The following is a 25,264-nucleotide window of genomic DNA, read 5'->3' on the forward strand; positions in this document are numbered from 1 at the left end:
TTCTTGGGCTAGCCACATCAGTAGTGCCTTCTTAGTTGCCACATACACATTCTCCTGATGTTTCCAAGTGCCCCAAGACAGCTAGACACCCCTGGTTGAGAACAATGCTCTAGAGGCCACTCAGCACAATGGGAATGAACTGGCTTCCAGGGAGCCATCTAAGCCTGTGATCAATTCCAGTAGAAATCAGGGGAGAGCCCTGGGGCCGGAGAGATGGCTGAGAAGGTCAGAGTGCTTGTGGTTCAGTCAGAAGGACATGGGCTGGTGCCTCACAAACACCTATAACCGTAGTTGCAAGGGACCCAACACCTTCCTATGGCCTTCTTGGTCACCCGCATGCACGCGGTTGCATACATTCATCCATCCATACACACACACACACACAGACACACAGACACACACACACACACACACACACACACACACACACACACACACACACGAATAATTTTTTTAAAAGCTACTTCTGGATATCTTGATCACCGAAGGTGGGTCACAACTAATTGCCAGATTTGGCCATGGGAGGTTAAAAAAAGTTATGGATGCTCTATGTATAAATATGACATGTCAGCTGACGTATATTGAGGCATAGGAATTAATGCCATTAAGGGTTCTTGATGACTTGTGGGTCAGGAAGCAAAAACAGCCAATGTCATATGACTCTGCCTCTAAGATCCAGATTGCATGGGGAGTTTAAAAAGAGACCAGAATGACTTGAGAAATGTGACTCAGTATACTTATTTTTTTTCCACTAAAAAAAGAATCTGAACAGGAACAGTGAATGAAGGAAAATGAAGTAAATACAGGAAGCAGGAAGAGATTCTCGCGGTCCCCTACCAGCAGAATCAACATCAGCTGCTGTGGCGGTTCATCCTGTCGACTCCATCTCCATGGAAACAAATCTTCGGGAATGTTAGGAGAGATCATTGAGACTGATTGATTGAGTTGGGAAGACCCACCCTCCACGTGGGCGGCACCATTCCCTAGGCTGGGGTCCTAACTGAATACAAAGGACGAAGGCAGCTGAGCACCAGTGTCCATCTCTCTGCTTCCTGATTGTGGACGGGATGTGGCCCAGCTGCCTCATGCTCCATGGCCATGTTGGACTGTGTCCCCTGGAACTATGAGCCAGCGTGAACTCTTCCTTCCTTAACTTGCTTTTGTAGTGTTTTGTCACAGCAATGAAACCAGTGAGTCCAGGGACTTAGTAGAAATGTGGATTCTTAGGCCCTGCCCAGACCTGCCAAATCAGAAGCTCTGCGGATTGGGCCCTGGAAGTAAAATTTCCTGGCTCGTTATGGTAATTCTGATGCTTGCCTAAGTGTGAAGACCACACTGCCTTAAGAGAAAGGGTGAGGTACTAGGAGAGACAAGAAATGAGGGAAAAAAGTTTTGTGTGTTCGAGAGCATGTGTGTGAGCATGTGTGCATGCGTGCGTGCGTGCGTGCGTGCGGGTGAGTACATGTGTGTGCCTGCCCCTGTGGACCTGTATAGAGGTCAGGGTTTGATAATGGCCATCTTACTTTTTTGTTTCTTTGATTTTTTTTTTTTTGAGACAGGGTTTCTCTGTATAACAGCCCTTGCTGGTCTGGAACTCACTCTGTAGACAAGGCTGGCCTCAAACTCACAAAGATCCTCCTGCCTCTGCCTCCTGAGTGCTGGGGTGAAAGGCGTGTGCTTGGCCTGGAGCTCACTGTTTTTTGACTAGGCTAGCAGGCCAGCAAGCCCTTGTCATCTTCCTGTCTCTGTCCTTCAGGGCTGGGATTACAAAAGCACACTGCCACATCCCTCTTTTCTGCGGGTGCTGGGCACTTAAGCTCAGTTTCTCATGCTTGTGTGGCAAAGACTTTACTCACTGAACTATCTCCAAAGTCTCCAGAATGAAATCTGAAGAGTCAGACATCTAGCATCCTCTTAGTCGAGGCTGAGCCAATGAGAAACTGGGGAGGATTAACTGAATCACCATCCTTGGGCTTCTAGTTGTTGGGGACATACCTCATTTTCTTTCACCTATCATGTTACACGGCTGGCCCTCTTTAAATTTAATTTTTAAAGTGTTCTCCTATGTAGCTCTGACTGACCTGGAACTCACTATGTAGGCCAGGCTGGCCTTGAACTCACAGAGAGATCCACCTGCCTCTATCTACTGAGTGCTGGGATTAAAGATATTGAGCCACCACACCCAGCAGCTGCTGGCCCTTTACACAGACGCTTTGGAGGTTTCACACAGCCTGGTTATGAAAGAATGCCTGGTAATCGGAGGACACTGATTTAAGGCACATCCAGGTTGTAGAGATGTTAAAATCAACCAAATGTTCATTCATAATATGTGAATTAGGTCATTTTCCAGGCTGTGCTCTCTTCTTGAGACTTGGATAATGAGAGAGAGCTCATATTTAACTAGGGTCACTTCTTTCATGAATTCGCTCTTGGAGTACCTGTCTCATGTTTTTTGAAGTGATTGCAGACCATAAATCAATCAGCTGCGCTGAACAATGAAGAGGAAATGATTTGGAAATGGACAATAAAATATGGATTGCATTTTCGGCTTCCAGGTTGAGGTGACCTATCTGGATCACACTCAAGCTACGGGTAATAGATATCCCCCGAGAATGATGACTTAAACATTACATAAGTGTATGTAGCTCTCTGGAGATGGCTCAGTGGGGAAGAGTACTAGCTGCCAAGCTTGATGACCGGAGTTCAATTCCTGGGAACCACATGGGGAAAGGAGAGAGCTAACTCCCATAAATTGTTCTCTGCCTTCACACATGTACTGTAGTGTGCATGTACCTATTACACACACACACACACACACACACACACACACACACACACTAAAACATAATGGAAAAAAAGAAAAGTCTGGAAAGAAAGTCTTGAATACAAAGGTGAGTTCACAGAACTCAAGAAGGACAGTGTTGAATGTGCAACACCTCATGGTTCAGTATGATTGCCTGAAAGGCAGCCATTGTGTCCACATTCCATCTTAGAAAAGAATGTTAGGAGAGAGTAAGGATCTAGGGCCAAGCTTAGGGGAACTGGCATGAAGTAGGGGAGGAAGCCTACCTTGGAGATAGAAGGGGAATCAGCGAGGCAGGAAAATGGATGGATCAAAGGGTGGAGATGGGGTGGGGTGGCTGGGCTGTAGCTCTGACAGCAGAGTGCTTGCCTAGCATTCATGAGGCCCTGGAGTTGATCCCAACACCACATAAAACCTGGTGTGATGGTGCATGCCTGCAATTCAAGCTCATCCTCTGCTACATAGTTTGAGTCAGCCTAGGCTACTTGAGTCCCTGTCTCAAAGAATGGTAGGGTGGGGTGAGACCTTGATGGAGGAGAGATTGGCAGAGCCTCTTTGGCCAGACTTACCAATTTTTTTTTTGTCTTTGGAAACAGTCTATTTTTTAAAAAGTATGTATGTATGTATGTTTGTATGTATGTATGTATGTATGTATGTATGTATGCATACATGCATGCCCATGTCTACATAAGGAGGTCAGAGGGCATCAGATCCCATGGAGCCAGAGTTACAGGCAGTTGTAAGCTGCCTAATGTAGGTGCCAGGATTTGAACTCAGGTCCTCTGCTAAATCATCTCTCTTAACCCCTGGAAATAGTTTATTAAAAGAATCATCCCTTTACAATTTTACCATCTCAGCTACAATTGTAGGACCCCCCCCCACTCTTTGTGCACACAGGACACTACCGACTTAGAATGTTCTGGAAATGCTTTAAAACTCATCAGAAACTCACAGCACACACTCTTCTCAGGATCCTCCTCTGTCCTGATATCCCTCATTAGACCTTGGATCTCAGTCTCCATCCTGCCATGAGTTCCTGTGTCCCCAGAGGCTGAACCCCGTGGCTGCATTTTCAGGGTTTCTTGATGCCAGAGGATTATTCTCCAGGGCCCATGCCTGCAGGAGAAGTCTGTCTCATTGCATGGCTTGTGCCCCTCCATGGAGGATCCCAGCCCTTGTCCCTGTCCCCACTACTGGTTCTGGGTCTCTTTTTCCTTGTAACTTTTGGCGACAGTAATACTGGCCTCAGTGTTTCACATTCCCTGTGATTTCTCTGCTCTACCCCTGCCCTTACTCAGTATCTTTATTGGAGCTGCTTGAACTCCCCGATTTGAAGGGCATCTCCCCCCCCCACCCCCTACCCCCCCCCCCCGCAAGACCTTGAATTATTTTCACCTACCAACCAAGCCATCTCACTCTGGGAAAGTCATCAGGCTGCTCACACATTGTCACCTGTCTGAGCCATCACAGTTCTTTCCTTTTACACCTCACACCCCCCACCCCCGGGGGCTGCCCTCCTGGCTCCCTAGCTGCTTACCCCCCTCCTCCAGCTCTTCTAACTCTCCTCCTCCCAGCCACTCCCCACTATCTTTGGATCCCATCTCTTCATCCAAACTCTCCTGGAGACATCCATCTCTCTGAGCTTTAAACGCCCCTAAGGACTGAGGACTGTCTGGATGCAGTTGCCAGGTTAGTAAGCATATCACACTTAACAGGATTAAAGCCATCCTCCCTACCCAGCCTGCTGCCAGCACCGACGCCTAGTTGCTTTGGTTGAAAACCATGTAGCCATCCTGACCACCCATCTCACCCTCACAGCCCATATCCAATCATCAACAGGTTCTATTGGTGTGGTCGAAAGTCACAAGGACAACAAGTTAAAGCTCTTAATTGGCCCCATTAGGGATTCTAGAACCAAGCACTAGATTATTCTAGGAAAGAGAATGAGGGTCCCACAGGCTGAGCAGAGGAGCCTGGGTTTATAGACAGGAGGGCTCAGGACAGCAGAAAGGGGACTGGGCAACACCAGAAAAATAACTGGTTGACACCAGGTGATGTTAAGTCAGTTTTAGTGGAGGGAACCGTATGGTTATGCTGGCTAGACCGGTCTGTTTGGGAGATTTGGCTAGAATTTCTGTTCTCATTTATTTTTTAATTGATTAATTACGTTTTAAATTTTTAGTCACGTATACACATGTATGATCTGTGTGTATATGTACAAGTGCAGTGCCCTGAGAGGCCAGAAGAGGGCGTGAGCTTCCCGGGAGCTGGACTGTGAGCCACCTAATGTGAAAGCTGGGACCTGAACCTACGTCCTCTGCAAGAAGAGCAAATTCTTTTAACTGTGGGGTCATTTCTCCAACCCCGATCTTTAAACACTCTTTGAAAATTACATTTCTTTCTTTATTCCTTTGTTTGTGGGTGTGTGCTTGCCACCGTGCACGTATGCAAGTCAGAGGACACTTGTCAAGTTGGTTTTCTCCTTCCACTATGTGGGTCTCAGGGATTGAATTTCCCTTCTCATCCTCCCCCTCCTCCTCTTCACTCAGATTAACTACCAGAATACTTAAATTGCCAAGCACTGTGGATCTCCTGAGCTCTTTTGAGGGGATCCAGGACACTCCTGGTACAGGGGACTCAATTTGCCTCCCTGGCTGTTGCCCCCACACAGGCTCATCCTGTGTTCCTTCAGTGGTAGCCATAGCTGGCTTCTTCTTCCTTGGAAGCTTTTCCACCCACAACCTGCTCCGGCATCAGCGGTCCATCAAGTACAGGCACATCCCTTGTGTTTCTGGCCTTTCAGGCTTCCCCAACCACCACTGTGGGTGTCTGTCTGTCTTCATTTCTGGTGACATATTAAAAAATTATTACAAGCTTGTGAGCTTAAAATAATACCCATCAATTCTCTCACAGCAGTGGAGGCCTGATGTCCATGATCGCCTTTGCTGTGTACAAACCAAGGCATACATGGGACCTCACTCCACAGGAGGTTCTGGGAGGAGAGTCATGCCGTTGCCTCTCTGGCATCCTCCATCTGCAGATCCAGAAGTGTGGCATCTTGTTTCAGTGGCAATGCCACTTTCTTCCCCTGTGGAAAAACCTCCCTTTGCCTCCATCCTGTAATAATAGACACTGTGGCTCCATGCAGGATTCACCTTGTCAATCCAGGATAATCTCTTCATTGTGCCTTCCTTACTTTCCTCACTCCTGCTTCTTCCTGTGCTGCCACAGTCACCTGGTTGCGGGGATCAGGTCCTGGACATCTTGGGTACCACCTGGACATCTTCAGAGTCACAACCCTCCTGCGGGGCCTTTGACACCCAAGAAGGTAGGTTTCTCTACAGCCTTGCCCCTTCCCACATCTCTCATGATCCTAGGACACTGGGAGACTGTGCCTGCTGAGAGTTTTCCTAGGAGGGGCTGAAAGCCCAGGGCCCTGAGGGTGGGAGCCTTGTCTCAACTGTGCTCCTCCCACCGGCTCTACCGTGTCCTGTTATAAACCTTCCTCCTTGAAGCCTTCATCTTCACCAGTCCACACAACAGAGACTCTGCTCTTGCTGGCTAAAGCATCGATCTTGAAATCTCCTCTCCCGAGCAGCCCTGATGCTTTCCTTCTCCACACATCTGGCCCCCACTGTTTCTGTCCCCACAGAAAAAGCATCCCAACTGACTGAGGCACCAGCCTTGTCCTTCTGCTTACAGGTTGACCACTGTGCTAGAGAGCCCCTGGGCCATCTCTGGGAGTGTTTTCCTATTTGAGCATGGTGGAGGTCTACTCAGCCCTTCCCAAGTTCTCTAAAGCACACTTTCTCTTAGCCTTTCCACGCACCCAACTCCAGCCTTCCTCTGACCCCTGTGTTGGAAGCCTGAACTCCATACAGTCCTGGCTTCTCAGGAGCTCCACACAGGCAGCCAGGCAGCCATCTTGGCAGGTCAGTGCCTGTTCACTCACCTCTAAGTGGAGCACTTATAGGGTGAACAAATCCCCTTCATGAAGCTGTTGACATCGTCTCTTGGCACAAATGACCTAGGCTTCATCTTCTTCCCTCAGAATGGTGAGGAAAATGAAGAAAAGCACAGAGTATCCAGCTTTCAGGCTCTGCTTCCAGACAGCCCCCCTTCCAGGGAGCAGCAAGATGGGAGTCGATTTCAGGAAGTCAATAAGGAGTTGCTAACATTTTTCTCCTGAAGAAAGAATGAAGACAGGATAAGGAACTTGTTCTGCAGCATTTTTTAAAGATCTAGTTTATTTTAATTGTTATATATGTGCGTCTATCTGTGTCTTTGTATGTGCACATTTGTGTGTGTGAGAGTGCCTGCAGAGGTCAAAAGATGGTGTTGGATCCCAAGGTTGTCTTTGACAACAAGCAGCTGTGTTTGTTGTGTGGCTTCTTCAAGCTCTCAGTGGAGTGTTCACAGTAGCTGGGTTTTTAGTATTTTATTCAAGGCAGCCAGGGCACCAGGAAAGGGTCTAACAACTGTCAATCAAGGCATCAAAACACCTCAGCCTCCCAGCATTGTAGCTTGTTAAAAGAAATGAAAAAAAAAAAAGAAATCTTACATTAAAAACACCATTAACACTAACAGTGGTTCAATAGCATCTTCCAGTGCTTAACTCCTGCCTGGAACTCTGAGAGAGCAGTGGGCCCCTTAATCAATTTCATTTCCTCTGCAAAAACCAGTCTTAGGGAACTTTTATCCAAGGCTAGCTCAAGGCAGGGCCTCTCAGAGCCCCTGACATGAGGAAAGGTCTCCACTGCAGTGAATACTCCTCACGACTTGTAGTAAGGACTGACCTATGACTTCTGTCTGCTTCCATGTCTGGATTCCATGCTAGGAGGCTGTGATAGGGAAGCAAGGTGGTGACTGGGGATGTGGGTTCAGGGTCTCCGGAATCTTCTCTAGTTCTGTGGCCAATGCATGGGAACCTGTTAGATGTCTAAATAGTCATTGGAAAGGTGACCAGCAAGTTAGTCATTTGGCTGTTTTCTCTGACTACAATTGTTGGTTAGGAGACCATGAAGAGACCCAGACAATAGTGGCATCAAATAACAACTATGTTTTAAAAGAAATAGTAAGTCAGGCGGTGGTGGCACATGCCTTTAATTCCAGCAGTCGGGAGGGAAAAGCAGGAGGATCTCTGTGAGTTCAAGGCCAGCCTGGTCTACAGAGTGAGTTCCAGAACAGTCAGGGCTACACAGAGAAACCCTGTCTTTACCCCCACCCCTCAAAAGAAATAATAAAATGGTATTATCTGAGCCAAGTACAAGTGAGTGGGGTCTTGGAAACACAGACTCAAGTTACCCGGATGGCAAACTCTATTACTCACAACGAGGCTGCCTTACATCAGCTTGGCCAGATATGCAGCAGCCAGTGGGGTCATGAGGCAGGCTGACTGTGGAGACATGGGCATTCTTCCAGTTCAGATGCTGGTCTTTCACGAGTTCAGAAAATCTCTGCCTAGAGTCACACACTGTCACATTCTTAGACTGAGGTTTGCTACAGCCAGAGGAATGTCAAGCTTGGTGTACATTCTAAGCTTTGTATCCAGTGGGCAGTGTGTGTGTGTGTGTGTGTGTGTGTGTGTGTGTGTGTGTGTATGTTTGCATGTTGTTCAGGTCACTGCTCTGGCTCTGTCCACCTTCTTTTGAGACAGACTCTTTCACTGACCTGCAGCCCCTCATACATCCCTAGGACTGGCTTATAGGCATAAGCCACATATCCGGTTCCTATCCCTATATCAATTATGTCTTTTCATGGTTACTGTATTTATATGGGAAACAAAGCAAGCTCAGTTGAGATGATCATGGTATCCTGCGTGGGCAGACCTACACAGGCAAACAGACAAGCTCAAGGTTATTTTTGAACACAGATCAGCACTTGGCAAAGTGGATGACACGGTTGGGCTGCAGCAGCCCAGCTTCCATCTGTGCTTTTGGGTTCCAGGATTTGAACTCAGGACCTCATGCTTATAGAGCAAGTTCTTTACTGACTGAACTATTTCCCTAGCCCTCCCCTCCTATAACCCACCATGACTCTGAAAGATCCGCCACGGGGTGGGACCCTGGGGTGACCACTAGGGAATGCAGCATCACCAGGCAGAGGCGAGGACTTTATGGAAACTGCAAGAGGCTTTATTCAGTAACCGGTGGGCTGTGCCCAACTCGTTACTCATGCAGAAGCAGAGGAGTTGGACTCAGAGCTGGGGTCTAGGGGTTTCTTAAAGGCAAAAAGTGCAAACAGATGGGGTCTGGGGTAATCGAGGGTAACAGTTCTGATTGGCTGGTTCCAGGTAGCCGACCGAAATCTCCAGGCTCATGGGTCGTTCAGGGCAGTTACATCTCTATCTCTGGGAACCATTTGTCAGGGTGGAATTCCTCAACTTTAATGGTCCTTTCCTGCTTCCCCCTCTGCCTCCTGGTCCTCTATGGTGTGAACAGCCTTTACCTTATACCCCTGTCACCATGAACTGAGATTCCCTCCACGATGGACCCAAACCCTCTGAAATCATGAGTGAAGAGAAGTCTTCCTTCCTTCAGGCTGTCCATCATGCCATGCATTCTGTCTCAGAGACATAGAAACAACACAAAGTCATAGGCAGCCAAGCCACCTCCTGGGTAAAAACCTGGTTCTCCAATCCCAAGTGACTTTTTCACTTCAATTAAGTATACATCATTCTGTGGTGGCTTTAATGAGTATGTCCCCCATAGGCTCATGTATTTGAAGACTTGGTCCCCAAGTCTTGTGTTTGGGGAGGTTATGGAGCCTTTAGGAGGTGCAGCCTTGCTTAAGGAAATGTGTCACTGGGGGGTGGGCTTTGATGGCTGATAGCCTCACCCCATTCCCCCGCCCCTCTCTCTGTCTCCCTACTTCCTGCGTGTCTTTCCTGCCATGATGGACTCTTTCCTTCCGGAACTGTAAATCATGATATTTTATCACAGTAACATCAAAGTAACTAATATATTATTATGTGATCAGTACCACATACTTAAGTTATTATCCTCACAATTTATATAATTAAAACATGTAGAGGACTAGAGAGATGGCTCAGAAGTTAAGAACTGTCTGGTCTTTTAGAGAATTTGGGTTCAATTCCCAGGTCGTATGGCATCTCACAACTGTCTGTAACTCTAGACCTGGGAGTATGATGCCCTCTTCTGGCCCCCTTGGCCACCAGGAGGCATGCATGTGGTACATATACCCACATACAGCAAAGCACCACACACATAAATGCTTGTTAGAAACAGCATAGAGAATGCACTCCTGATTTGTTCAGAACATGAATTACTTTTTTTATACCACGATGAAGAATTCAGACATGAAGAGTCTTCTAGTGTATTATTTATATAGGCCATTCTAAAGCAAGCAAAGTAACAGGATGAATATTCCAGAAATAGTGCCTTTCTGTGTGTGAAGGGTTTAACTGTGGCCCTCCCCCCATTTATATGGTCAAGTCTCTACCCCCACCTTTTCAGACTATGACTGTGCCATGTGATCCCAGCAGTTGGGGGATGGAGGCAGGAGGATCAGGAATTCCAAGTTCATCCTTAGTTACATAGTGACTTTGAGGGCAGCCTGAGTGACTTGAGATGTTGTCTCAAAAAAAAAAAAAATGACTGTGTTTGGAGTTAGGGCTTCAAATAATGACTGAGTTAAAATGAGGCCATTAGAATGAGCCTCTACCAACAAGGCTGCTGTCTCATATGAAGAAAAGGTCTGAACACAGGGATGACAGTGGGAGGACACAGGGAAGAGGTGGCATCTACGTGGTCCTGGAGACCCCCTAGGAAGAAGCCCACCCCATATTCAGCCTTCCTGTTTTCCTGATGGGATCTATTTCTGTTACTTAAGCTCTCAAGTTTGTGATAGTTTTCTCTGGCAGCCTCTGGAAAAATCTTATACTTTTGTGTTGCTCTGGCAACCATTTAAAATTAAAGTTGGACTTGCGCAGACTCAGTGCACAGACAGTTTCCAGTTAATACCTCCTCCAGTTTCCCAAAAGGTCAGTTCAGAAACTGTGTCCAGTCCCTTTCTCCTAGTGGCCATCTCCCCATTTTTCTGACTCACCCTCCTCATTCGGCACAGCCTATAGGAGCCACACAGATAAACCTCTTGAGTGCTGGATGATAATAAAAGTGTCTTTCTTTGTTTCTTTGTTGCTGTGACTAATGTCATGACCAAAAGCAATAAGAGCAAGGAAAGGGTTTATTTCAGCTTGCAGTTTGCAGTCCACCGTGAAGGGATGTCAGGGTAGGAGCTTGAAGCAGAAACCATGGAGGGATACTGCTCACATATTTTCTCCCCATGCTTCTCAGCGGCTCATCTAATATAGCCCAGGCCCACCAGCCTACAGACGGCAGTGCCCCCAGGGAGAAGGACCTACCCATGCCAACCTGAAATCAAGAAAACACTGTACAGATATGCTTCCCTGTTAATCTGATGGGGGCTGTTTTTTCAGCCTATATTCTCTCATCTTAGGTGAATCTAGTTTTATATCACACTGACAGCTAAAGTTGTGACAGATAAGTCGCCACACCTGATTACTTAGCAATGATTCCTAGGTTAAGTCGGTCTTAGAATGGGCGGTCAGATTACTTGTCATCCTCAGGAAAACTTTCATTGTAACGAGAAACACTTTGCAGCCACATGAGAGGAAGACTAAACAAAAGCCTGAGTTCTTACATTCTAAAAGGGTTGAGTGACCTGCTTTCTGGTATGCCTACCTTTTCCTTACATTAAAAAATATTCTCAGGAAGCTGCAAATCCAGAGGTTAGGGGAGTTGGCCACTGAGAGGGAAGCCTATATTGATGAACCACCTAGATCACATTCATTCCGTGGGAGAAGGTCTTCTTTGGTAATTGGTGCATGAGGGCCTAGTCCAGTGTGGGTGGCACCATTCCCTACACAGATGGTCCTGGGCTATATAACAAAGGTACCTAAGTACAAGCCTCCCAGTTGAGCCAGAAAGGGAGCCAGCTAGCAGTGTTTCTTCAAAGTCCTGCCCCAATGTGCCTCAAACATTGGATCGGGGTCATGGAAATACAAACTAAGCAAATGCTTTCCCCCTTTATGTTGCTGTTAGATCAGAGTGTTGTGTGACAGCAACAAGAAGGAAACTAGAACACAGGGGGAAGGGACAAAGTCTTGTCCTTTAGTTAATGCGTACCCATCACATTGTCCTTTAGTTAGTGTGTGTCCATCACACAGTTCTATAGTTAGTGTGTGTCTATCATACATACCATGTTGACATCTTGATTGCTTAGGGGCTTGCATAGATGGGTTGAGAAGCTTCCTTGGGGGAATAGAAGGCTATGTGTCCACAGGGAAGCTCTCAATAGTCTGCCTGCCATTTCCCTTTAGCAGTGGGGACAAAAGAGTCTACTGTGGGTGAGTGTGGTCTGAGTGGCTACTATCCCAGACCTAACATCTGACCCGAAAATTGATGCTAAAAGCATATAACTAAAACCAAGGATTTTCAGCTAGAGACTTGATCAAGGCATTTCTGTAGCTGCAACAGGGAATGTTACAGAAGGACTGAAAGACTCACCCAAGTGTTTCACTTATGGAGGTGGAGAGGGGGATCCTACACCTTAGAAACAAGGAGATGTGCTTTTCATTCATAGGCAGAAGCATCTAAAAATATCTCGGGACAGAAAATGTTGCCTCTAAAAGACATCTTACAAGAAAATGAATAAAAGCCAGGCAACTCACGGATGGAGAAATTCCAGTTGTGTAAACAGAAAAATGATAAGTGCCCATGTAAAAAGCAAAATTGTTATTATTCAAACAGCCTATGGGGCTGTTGAGATGGCTCAGGGGGTAAGGATGCTTTAAACTAATTAATCCTGTGTGGGCATGTGTGCGTGGAGCTCACAGGACACCTTGTGGGAGTCTCTTCTCCCATCTTGTGGGTCCCTGGGATCTAACTCAGGTATCAGGCTCAGTTGCAAGCATCTTTACCCCCTGAGCCATCTTGCCAGTCACAAATTCTCTTTGGGTAACAGGTTCATTAGAAGTTATTTAATACTACAAGCAACAGGGCAGGATGTTTAGAGTTTGCTCCCACAAAGCAAAGTGGGGTTCCCTTATTAAGGTTTCAGAGTAGAGGACAGTCCCCTGTGGTGTAGTTAGAACAAAGTAACTTCTTTTATTCAGGCAGTCTCTGACTCTGGGTGACAGGAGAAGCTGAGCCCATGGTGATGGCAGTGTCACAGCCTGTGAGCGCCTGTGAGCTCCTCCAGGCTGTGTCAGCTGCTGGGGTGTGGCTTGATCTGTGAGACTGCAGCTCCTGATCCAACACTGGCAAAGCTTCTCCTCCCCACTATCTCTCCCTCCTGTCTTTTCTTCTATTTCCCCTTTTGCAAACAGAGCTCACTTAGCATCCCAGACTGGCCTCAGACCTGCATCCCCCAAACCCCAGCATCCTGGGTGCTGGCATTAGCAGCCTCTGCCTCCAAGAGGGGTCTTGTTATCTGTAGCCAATGAGAGTTAGGTTTTTCAAGACAGGGTTTCTCTGTGTAACCCTGGCTGTCCTGAAATTTGTTCTGTAGACCAGACTGGCCTTGAACTCACAGAGATCTGCCAGTCTCTGCCTCCTGAGCGCTGAGATTGAAGGCATGCCCCACCATGGCCCCACCCTGTAAACAGCCAAATGTCTCAAAGTTTCCTTGGCTGTGGGTCTAGGGGACAGTTCTCTGTTGCTGATGTAAAGAATTCCAATACAGTGGTCCTCAATACTCGAGATGCTGTGATCCAATGCAGTGGCCCCTTAATTCAGTTCCTCGTGTTGTGGTGACCCCCAACCATAAAATTATTTTGTTGCTATTTCATCAACTGTAATTTTGCTCTGTTATGAATCATGATGTAAATATCTGATAATTTGAATGTTCTTAGGCGATCCCTGTGAAAGGGCCATTAGATCCCCACAGGGTGGTGACCCACAGGTTAAGAACCTGGAACCTAGTGCCTAGGACTTGGCCTTTTTTCTACCTAGCATCTGAAACGGCCCAGTCAAGCCTTTAGTGTCAGCTGTTCCTCAGCCCATTGGTTTTGCCTTTCACAGTCCAGACTCCGGGCATTAGAAATTATTGTAAGGAGACATGATGTGGGTTGTGTCCTTGGAGAGTCTCTGGGGCACCTGGAAGATAATTTACACTCTGGCCTCCCGCCCCCCATATGCCAGCATGTCCAGAGACCAGTAGATGGCAGCATAGGACAGGCCAAGCTCTTGGGCTCTGCACTAAGGGGTGAAGGATCCTGGGCTGTTTTTGATGATTTCCTTTCTCTTATCCCCCCTCCTCCCGCCCCATTTTTGTTTTTGTTTATTTTTTAAAGATACACCAGTCAACGATGGAGGGATGACAATCTGTTCTCAAGAACACACCTGTGGGCTGCATTTTGCCACTTTTAAGTGGCTAGTCATTTTATGTAACAATGTCATTGGTCCCCTGTGCAGAGAGGAAGAGAAGAAATTTCTTTCAACCATGGAAGCTTCAACCACGGGCAATTCACCTGTTAGGTTTGTCTTCTAAAGGAAAGGACAGTAGTCTGATATTCTCTGTGCTCAGATATTCGTTGGCACTGAGGCTGACCCCAAGTCTGAGAGTCTGGCAGGATGGGATGCCCTGGTAAGCCTCTGTCTGGGAAACAGACATGTCTTCTCTGACCAGTGCGAATATTGGTGTTAACTGCAGCCTACTGCACTGTCTGCTGAGCCTGAGAACTGCAGCCATCTTTGCCTCCCCAGTTCTCAGGGCAGGAAATGTCTTCTCTTTTGGAAAGTGACACATGATAAAGGGATCAGAAGCACACATGTCCCCTTTGAGATTAAAGTAGCTCAGGAAAAACTACATTTTCATTTGGAAAGGAGTCTCCTGCTATGTTGTTTAGCTTCCTTTGTTTGTTTGCTTGTTTCAGACAGTGCTCACCTGCCTGCCTCTGCTTCCCCTGGGTGCTGAGACTCAAGGTGAGCACCACCACACCCTGACAAAACCAAGGATCTACCACACAAGTTGATTTAAATTGCTGGTCAGAGAAAATAGAATCCAGGTATCATGACCCATGTCTGTAATTCCTGCACTCAGGAGTCAGAGGCAGGAGACTCATGGCCAACCTGGTCTACTTAACAAGGTCCAGGCCAGCCTCTACTAGAGTGGGGTTTTTGAAAGAATAAAAAGATCAAGGAACTATCCTTCAAGAGAGCGTTTTATTAGGAATTATTAATGGCATAGTCAGGCAGAAGCACAGTGTAGCTTGGGTCTGAAGAGACAGGGAGAGAGGGAGGAAGAGAGGGAGAAAGGGAGAGAGAGAGACAAGGAGAGAGGGAGGGAAGGAGAGAGGGAAGGAGGACACACACACACACACACACAGAGACAGAGAGAGAGACAGAGAGAGAGAGACAGAGAGACACAGAGAGAGACAGAGCGAGAGAGAGAAGGAGTGAGGGAGAGGGAGGGAAGGAGAGAGAGAGAGTGAGAGAGAGAGAGGAGAGAGAGAGAGAAGGAGTGAGGGAGAGGGAGGAGGGAGAGAGAGAGAGAGAGAGAGAGAGAGAGAGAGAGAGAGAGAGAGAGAGAGAGAGAGCGCTCCTTCAGTCCTATCAGACACAGTGAGACATCATTCTTAAAGGATTCTGAGACAGGGTAGATGGTGCTCCAGCTTTGGATACTAAGTGTGCCCATGGTCAGGTGCCTGGATTCATGGATGATGGGAGAGTCATCACTCTAGTGAGGGGAAGAGGGGGCCCTGTTACAGCAGGCACTTCAGGAAGACTGTCAGCTTTTCACAGCAGCATCTGGAGGGATGATGACTGAAGCTTGTGTGGCCCATCTGTTAGATAGAAGCACCTGTGACCTGACACACTGGTTTCCAAATTTCCCAGCAGTGTAACCAAAAAGACTGCATTGTCCAATGCAGGTTCTTAGCCTTTTTGTAAAAAAACCAAAAGACCCAAACCCAGCCAAACCAAAACACAAGCAAACAAAACAACCAGTAGTCTGCTTCACTAGTGTGTGTGTCTGACCTCATGCCAGCAGCCTGTTCTTGTTCTCACTGGAATGCAATTTTAATTAGGCAGAGTGATTTCTCCTGTTTGAGTCTTTCTGCTTGAGATGACTTTGGCTATTTGGTATTAGTGTTTGTGTGTGTGTGTGCATATTTGTGTATGTTCATGTGTTTGTGTATGAATGTGTGCTTGTGTGTGCATTCACACATGTAGGGTTGTACATTCACATTTCTGTCTTTGTTTTGTGTGTACTTGTATGAATGTATGTTTTTGTGTATATCTGTGTTGTAATATGTAGTTGTAGAATTTGTACATTTGTGCTTGTATGCCTGTGTGTGTTTGTATTGCTTCTGTTTGGGTTTGCATTATTATCTATCTGCATTTTATGTGTGTATGTGTCTGTGTGTTTATACATTTTCTGCATGTTTGTATGTGTATGTGTGTGTTTGCAAATGTGTGTGTGCATATATGCTTGTGTGTTCATAAGTGTCTGTGTTGGTCTCTCTATGCATTTGCATGTGTGCAGACACATTTGTGCACATTGTGTGTGTTGTATAAGCATGTGTGCATATTTTGTTTGTGTGGTTGTGTGTCTCTGTGCACACTAATGTATTTTTGTGTGTGAATTTATGTTTGTGTACATGTATAGGCCTGTGTTTGTGTGTGTACATGCATACACGGGTTTGTTTGTGTACATGTGTTTGTATGACTGTGTGTATCTGGTGTGCATATGTACACATGTTCATGTATCTTGTGTGCATGTGTGGGTTTGTATTTCATGCATCTGTGTTTGTGGGTTTTGTTGCCATCTGAATGTTGGTTTCCATGCGTTTGTATGTGTGTGCTTATGCATGTGTATTTTGTGTGTTTGCATGATCTTGTATTTTCATGCCCATGTGAGTTTGTTGTATGGCCTTGTGCATGTGTACATATCTATGTGCATGTCTTTATATGCCTGTGTGTTTCTGCTTATAAAGTTGTGTATGCTTTAGGCATGTTTTTATGTGCCTGTGTATTTGTGTGTTTATGCTGGTGATCAGTTTGTGTCTGTGTGTTGTGTCTGCTCATTTATGTGTCTTGTCTACTTGTGCATTGTGTTGTTGTCTGTAGGTGTGCATGTGTATTTGCATGTGTCTGTGTGTGTTTCTGCATGTCTGTACATATGTGTGCACATGTGCATGTAGAGGCCAGAGGTTGACATTAAATATGTTCCTCAATTATTCTGTCTTTTTACTTTTTCAGCCAGAGTCTCTCACTGGAACCTGGAACTCACCTACCCAGCTAGACTGGCTGGCCCAGGATCCTCTTGTTCCTGTCCGCACACCCTTGGATGATGGGGTTACAGGCATGCCTAGATCTTTGCATGGGTGCTGGGAATCCAGGCAAAGGTCCTTGCACTTGTACAACAAACACTTTGTCCATGGGACCTCTCAGCTCCTGCCATTGGTTGTAGGGGAAGCTGTAGCCACGCCTACTTAGGGGCTGGCTACAGGTGTGCCTGACCACGCTTGTGAGGGTGTGGTCAGAGTGATGTATTGTGACAGCGTTTGCTCTTTCGGTTTCACTTTGCTGCTTGCTGTACAGACTGCTAGCAGGCCAGCTGGAAGTAAGGCTTTTCCCTATTAAATACCCTTATATTTCTACCTGACTCCGTATTGGTAATTTCCCAATATATCTGGTGTCAGAAGCGGGATATTGGAAACCTACACCCCATTTGGGACAGGCTGTGGGTTCCATCGGGCTCACAGCCTAGGCCCGGGAAAGCGCCCTCTCTCCACAGGTGCTCCCGGCTAGCAGCTGACCCGCTGCCACTGAGCTGCTCAGAACCATCCACCCAGCTCGGAGACAGTTTCTAGCTGCCTAGAGAGGAGGTAGGCCTCGGCTTTCAGCAGAGGCTTCCCCTGGCCGCTGCTTCGATAAAGCTGCATCTGTTTCAGTGGTTGCGGCCGCAAGACCGTATACTCTCTAAGATAAGCGCAGCCGCTTTTGTGACCTCTCTCCACTGCTGACCGACTGCTGCCAAATGCCTCGGAATAACTGAATGCCTATGCTACCTGCTGGTCAAATATATTTACTACATCTGGAGTAGAAATCAGGTAAAATTATGGCAGAATATTTATCATTTGCTAAAATTGGTAATATTTTTGCTTATTACGTGAATTCACTGTTTGAGGAGGATGTTAATGTGCTAATTACTGGCTAATATGCCATAATGGCAGTTAGCTTGCTGGCACAAATAGTATTACTAGCCAGAGGACTCAGGAATAGGGATAAGGATAATCTCACCACCTATTTACAGGAAATAACAGCTTTACGCAATGAGGTTTTGGAGAACAGATTAGGTCAGACCACAATTGTGCAGCAAGTGGAACAGAAATTGGATGATAAGCTTGGCTCTGTGTCCAATACACTAAAGACAGAGCTGTCTGATGAGATGCAGCGTATTTATGATAAGATAAACACAGAGAGATCCTCCATGTCTGAGGCCTTAGAGGCTAGGCTGTCAGAAGACCATGACCAGCTAAAGAATATCTGTAGCCAGCTAGAAACTCAGATAGGCAATGTTACTCATCAACTAGATGCAACGGTGCAAAATACCCAGCATAGGGTTGAAGAATTGGACAATGCAATTCAATCAGTTATTGAAGCATCCAAGGTAGCAGATCATAAATTTGAGTCTAGATTTGAATGTTTGGAAGATAATTTACAGTACAGGGCTGACAGATTACATAGGTCCATATGGTCGATTGCTGAGGACTCAAAATCAGCAAATCATGACCTCGAATCTAGACTCCAATACCTAGAAGGCAGTTTCCATGCCATCCAGATGCTGCCTAAGGATGATCGTATTAAAGATCTAGAAAAACATGTAGATGAGCAGTTAGAGCGATTTACAGATTCACTAACATGCTTGGAATCTTTTATGATTAAGGAGATTGAAACTTTTCAAAAGGATATCATTGCCAGGCTTAAAGATCATTGGGATGCCTCAAAAGCAGAATCACTCCAATCCCAGGCACCTACTCCACCCAGGTATCGTGACTATTCTTCTAAGGTTGTTACTCGTACACCATTAGTGTACCCAGCTACCATGGTAGAAAAGCCAGCTTCTAAGAAACACCCTCATGGACGGATGGCTTATGAATGGCAACCTATACAGCTGAAGGATCTTAAGAATATTAAAGAATCAGTTGTCTCATATGGTCTCCATAGCCCATACGTAAAACAGCTATTACATTCATGGGCAACCTTTAACAGGGTGACACCCACAGATTGGGAACGATTGGTAGCAGCTGTACTTGAGAATTCATGCCAAATCCAGTGGAAGGCATTAGTAAGGGAAGAGGCAAAGCTCCTTGAGCGTCAGGGCATAAAGGAAGGTTTTGAAGCCCCTCTAGATAAGCTTCTTGGTCAGGGTATTTATGCTGACCCACAGGTTCAGGCTGAATATGATGACGATATACTGTCTCTATGCAGGAAAGCAGCATTAAATGCCTGGGATAAGGTTCGTGAGCCAGGAGAACGCCTAGAAGCTTATACCAGAATCGAACAGGGACCTACAGAACAGTTCCAGGATTTCTTACAAAGGTTAACTAGGGCAGTAGAATTATAGGTAACAGATCCAGAAACAAGACAATCAATTATATATACAATAGCTTATGAGAATGCAAACCCTATATGCAAAAGAATACTTTTGCCTTTAAAGATCAGATCAGCTCCGCTAGAAGAATGGGTTTTGTATACAGCCAACATTGATTATAATGTACAAGATACTGGATCTTGGGTAGGAGAAGCCATTTCAAAAGGTTTAAAAAGGCAACAGGAAATTAAAAGTTCTAGAGGTCAGGATATAAGGGCTTGGCAAGGAGAAACACCTTACAGAGGTCAACATAGGTACCAAGAGGCTAGAGGTTACTACTACTATGAACCAGAACCTTGGGTAGAAAGAGCCTTCCCCTGGAGACCACGAAGGCTCCAGGAACCTAGATGTTTCAACTGTGGTAAAATGGGACATACTAAGAGAAATTGTAGACAAATAAATTCTAACAATGCCTCATATGGAAGGCCACTGCCTTATGGATTGTGTAAAAGATGTGGTAAGGGCAGACACTGGACCAATGAATGTAGATCGACCAGGGACATACAAGAAAACCCCTTAAGGTCAGGAAACCCCAAGGGGGGACTCAAGAAGGCCCCCCCACATCGAGAAAGGTTGGGTTATTCCCAATAGCAGTGGAAGACAATCTCTCACAGGAACAATAGATAGTTCTTTGCCTATTGTGAAAAATGATACTACTCTAGATGGTAGTTTAAATAGTGACGACGAATCAAGTGTGAATGGACAAAATGAGAAACGCATATTTTGGCAAGCTTCTATTAATGATAAAAGGCCCCAGTTAAAAGTAAAAATTAATAATAAAGTTATTTCTGGCTTAGTGGACAATGGGGCGGATGTAACTATTATTACTCAAAAGTCTTGGCCTCAAAAATGGCCTCTTAGAGAGGCAAATGTACAATTTTTAGAAATTGAAACTCTATCTAGAGTTCGACAGAGTGTTAACTCAATGGTCTACATTGGACCGGAAGGACAGAAAGGGATACTGAAACCATACGTGGCTACAGCTTTCCCTACAAGCATTGGTTTCTACAGGAGAAGAAAAACTTTGGATACCATCAAAGTTGATCAAGATTCGAATGAAAAAGAAAAAAACCTCTTGATGAGGACAAATGACAGGTATTCTACTAAGGTATATCTTATAAACTAAATAGAAACCCCCCAAAGGAAAGGGAAGTGTTTTGCTTTTATCTTCACAGGAAAACTCATCTCCAGAAGGCAAAGGACACTGCATGGATAGATACTTGGGAAGAAAAGGTAGCTATAACCATCAAACAAAGGAACGTGCCATACGGTAAACTTTACAGCTGTCTCTCAGAGAACTCTATTTCTCTTTATTTCCTAGTCCCTATTCAATTAAACCAATGCTGGGTTTAGAGGTGGATTTGGCTTTCCTCCTCTAAAATCCAAGCACGTTATTTAACTAAGATTTAGTGTTTCTGTATTGTATCAAGAAGCCAATTGATGTAATACAGAATAAAAGAAGAATTTGGGGACTTTGTCTTTTCTTGGATCTTTCTCTCAAGGTGTATACCCTCTCATAATTGTTATGCTCTCATGGTTACATTCTCCAGCATGTGTACATACACAAGCAAACATTTCTCTGCTAACTTTTTATGTTTGAGTCCCACACAGCCAATGAAGACCTGCCTGACAGCAATCCCTAAACACCCTGGAAAGAAAATGGGCCACAGCTCCTCGACTGCACTGGATCCAACTTGCTCCATTTCAACTGACACCCCGGCCAGAGGTTTGGGTACTGACTTCAATCAAGTTGAGGATTTCAAGCGAGATCTTCAATCAAGTGAATCATACAATTCATTCAAGACTTTCACTATCCTAACATTTTCTTCCTGCAGGACCCCACATGACTATCATCGTCCCATTTCAGCAGGAAGTAACTCGGAGGATGCTACGCTCCCTTTCCCCATTGTTGTCACTTAGGATAGTGTATATACCTAGTTAGGAATAGCTTCCTATTGTTTATGGTTGGGATTGTAAGGAGGTGTTCAGGCTTGGACACCTCTTTCAGATGACTTTAGGGTTTAGTTAAAATAGATAGTTAGGATGTGACATAAGCAGATTGTTGTATCTTCTTATATTTTACCTTTATGATTGTTAATTTTGGATACTTTAAACTGTTAAGTTTTAATCCTCTTTTAGACTAAAAGGGGAATTGTAGGGGAAGCTGTAGCCACGCCTACTTAGGGGCTGGCTACAGGTGTGCCTGACCACACTTGTGAGGGCGTGGTCAGAGTGACGTATTGTGACTGCGTTTGCTCTTTCGGTTTCACTTTGCTGCTTGCTGTACAGACTGCTAGCAGGCCAGCTGGCTAGGCTGCTCTGTAAGTAAGGCTTTTCCCTATTAAATACCCTTATATTTCTACCTGACTCCGTATTGGTAATTTCCCACTATAATTGGTATCTGCCAGTGAGCACACAGGACTAGTGGATCCCTTTGTGTCATGGATGCTGGGTGGGCTGGAGGGATGGAAGTGGGTCTGAGTGCCTCAAGATTGGTCTCTGTTGGATTCAGCATCATGTCTGTCACAAAGGTTCTTCCGGCCTCACACATCTCCTTAGCAGTTATAGAGAGAAAATGCTCAGCCATCTCTGTGTCACCCAGAATGAACCTGCCTCAATTCCACCTGTGACCAGGTTGTCTTTGTCTTAAAACTGGGGACAGGAGTGAAATAAAATGGACTCTCCTAATACCCTTGAGCTCAGGGCCAAGATGGAGGTGAGAAGTCAGTCTCTCCCTCTAGCTAGGTGCTATGAACTTGTCAGAGGCCCAGCCGGCTGTTTTGGGAGGGGACACTCAAAGACCAGCCCTTATTCAGATGGCTCTGGTTTGACTGTCACTCTTCCCGACGCTGCCCTGAGCTCATTGTGTGTTTGTGTGCCTGTGTGTGACCGCACGTCTGGAACCTTTTCCTATAAGGAAGGTTTGTGAGTTCAGGGATAAATGTTTGTTTTTTATTTTAAAAACGATTACTTGTAGCACAAATTCTAATTGGTTTTAGTAATAAAAACCCAGAGTGAGATATTGGGGTAAAAGCTGAAAGATCAGAGAAGTAAAGGAATCAGCCACCAGAGACTTTTTACCTCTTTGGAATTCTCAGCCGGAAGGGCTGAGTTTCTTTCTCCTCCCATCTTATATTCCTCTTTCAGGCCTGCCATGTTACTCCCTTCTCCACCTTCCTAGTGCTGGGATTGAAGGCGTGTGCCTCCCAAGTACTGGGATCAAAGGTGTGTGCCACCCTGCCTGGCCTCTATGGTTAACTAGTGGCTAGCTCTGCACTCTCATCTCCAGGCAAACATTTTTCCCTCTTTTTCTCTAAAATAAAAAAAGGATATGACTGTAGGGGAAGCTGTAGCCACGCCTTCTTAGGGGCTGGCTACAAGAGTACCTGAGGGCTTGTGAGGGCGTGGTCAGAGTGAGTAGGGGGACTGCTTTTTCGGTTTCGGTTTCTCTTTGCTTCTTGCTGTACAGACTACCACCGGCTGGCTGGTTCGCTCTGAAAATAAGGCTTTTCCCTATTAAATACCCTTATATTTCTACCTGACTCTGTATTGGTAATTTCTTACTATATATGACTAATATAACAAACTGTATACAATAAGCACAATAACTATATACAATATATACAGGTAATAAATACATCAACAATGTCTCATCTATAAACATTTGGCAAACTCAGAGAAAATACTTCATTATCTGTGTTATTTTGGTGAGGCCAAAAAGTTGTACCTATTTCACTTTCTACTCTAACTTGCATTACCAAAACTATCTTTTAATTTCTCTTAACCCTAAACACTTTACACCTCTCTAGTGAATTTCTTTTCTGAATCTGACAACAAGGAGAACTATAACTATAAAGTCTGAAACTCAATAAGAGACCCAAGAAGGAAATAACATTACCTGAGTAAAGCAGAAAGTGTAAGCAAGCGACTTCCAAAAATGTGAGACATGACAGAAAGTCACTCAATGTTCTTCTGCAATGTTGGGGCATCCGTCTTCAGCCTACAGGCCTAGCATATCTGACAAACTTTTCTGTGCTGTCCAAATTTGTCTTGGCAAAGTTTGGCAGTCACTTTCTTTTGTGCCCTGCCTTTCCAGTTTGGACAGCATACTGTCAGTAGTCGAGGCAAGAACACTTTCTTGCCCAGTGGCTTATTTTACCACAAAGAAAGTTAACTCCGTGTGATGATGGGGGATTTCCTTCTGTATATATATTTCTCTTATTGGTTGATGAATAAAATACTGATTGGCCAGGCAGGAAGATAGGTGGGGCTAGGAGATGAGGAGAATGCTGGGAAAGGTAGGTGAAGAGAGACCACAGAGGTTGCCATGTAGAGCCTGGGAAGACAGGATGTGCCAGGCATTCTCTGGTAAGATAAGACCATGTAGAAATACATAGATTAGTAGTTATGGGTTAATAATTAAGACAGAGCTAGCCAATAAGAAGCCCTAGGTGCCGGGCGTTGGTGCCGCACGCCTTTAGTCCCAGCACTCGGGTGGCAGAGTCAGGTGGATCTCTGTGAGTTCGAGACCAGCCTGGTTTACAAGAGTTAGTTCCAGGACAGCCTCCAAAGCCACAGGGAAACCCTGTCTCGGGAAAAAAAAAAGAAGCCCTAGACATCGGCCAACAGTTTGATAGTTACTACAGTGTCTGTGTGTTTTTTTGGGGCTCAAGGGCAGCGGGATCTGGTGGGACATAAAAAGAAAGCAACAATGTGAACTTTCTTCAAGCCCATCATCTTCTCCAGAGTAGACTGATGCTTCCAGGAGCAGACATGTCTGATTTTAATACAAAAAACAAACAAAAAAAACCAAAAATCCCATATGTTATTGAAACATCTTAAATGCCATATCCTGTAGATCTCTGAAGTGTTTGAAGATAACCTATCTAAAACCTATCCATGTTTGATCTTGAAAACATACCTAATATGACTACAAGTTCAATTGTAATAGTGCATAACTACTAACCTGATTCATTATTATCCTAAATAGGTAGTAATAATAACTTTCAAGGACTAGAAATTTGTATTACTTTGTTAAATGAACTGTATAGATACAACATCTTGAACAAGACTAGAAATGTATGTACAGTGTGTTCTAACAAAAATAACCTTAAATTTTTATCAATATACAAAAATCCTTATCAATGTAAAATATTTAAAACTAGTATTTTTGGTTTAAAAGTAGATTCAATAATCTACATTTTATCCTATTTCTATATCCCCCCTTTTCTTTTCAGAGTAGATTCAGTAATCTACCCTTTTATACTATCATATCTGTATCCCCCTTGTTTCTTTTCAAAACAAGAACCCTGAATCTAGTCTCCTTTGTTCAGTTTTTTTCCTGACCATTACCAATAACAACTTGTAACTAACCACCCTAAATAATGACAAATATCCATAACCCATTGAATGACTAAAAACCACTCACCCCTCCCCTTGGGAATGTGGGCATCATGTACTTAAAATTAATTCCTGCTGTCTGGGGCAGTGGCATCTTTTAGGGCTCCTGAAAAGAAAAATTCAGGTTAATTGTCAAGTCCTGGGAGATGTAGCTGTATCATTTGTTGTGGGAAAGTGCAGGACTTGTTTCAAGTCCTGGCTAGAGTAGAGATCAACAGATCTTAAAGTATACAGACTGATTTAATTCAGCAGTTTTTTCTATTAGCCAATGTCTCTCTGCAGCTGTCATTCCTTTCTCATTAGCATTTAGAAAATTCAAAGTTAATAGAACATTATGCAATCTATTTTGGGGGGTATTTATTCCCCATTTCTGTTAATTTAGCATATCATTTAGAGTTCAATTTGATCTTTCTGTAACTG

The 25,264-nt window shown here is 45.0% G+C and overlaps 1 long non-coding RNA gene across 4 annotated transcripts in view; it reads right to left on the reverse strand.

Annotated features, from left to right (window-relative positions):
- Positions 1-474: 474 nt before the first annotated feature.
- The window catches only part of LOC113833876, a 32,719-nt gene continuing 7,929 nt past the window's right edge, over positions 475-25,264 (reverse strand). The window contains exons 3-6 of one of the 4 annotated variants that reach the window (XR_004768135.1): positions 24,873-24,950; positions 6,756-6,988; positions 3,756-3,919; positions 475-902 (exon numbers count right to left, since the gene is read on the reverse strand). This is a non-coding gene — a long non-coding RNA (uncharacterized LOC113833876). Of the gene's footprint in view, positions 903-3,598; positions 3,920-6,755; positions 6,989-9,250; positions 9,365-24,872; positions 24,951-25,264 lie in introns of those variants that run through there. The other 3 variants (XR_004768136.1, XR_004768137.1, XR_003482076.2) reach the window with 3 other exon arrangements.

This window comes from Cricetulus griseus, chromosome 2 (assembly GCF_003668045.3).
Source record: "Cricetulus griseus strain 17A/GY chromosome 2, alternate assembly CriGri-PICRH-1.0, whole genome shotgun sequence".
Lineage (NCBI taxonomy): Eukaryota > Metazoa > Chordata > Mammalia > Rodentia > Cricetidae > Cricetulus > Cricetulus griseus.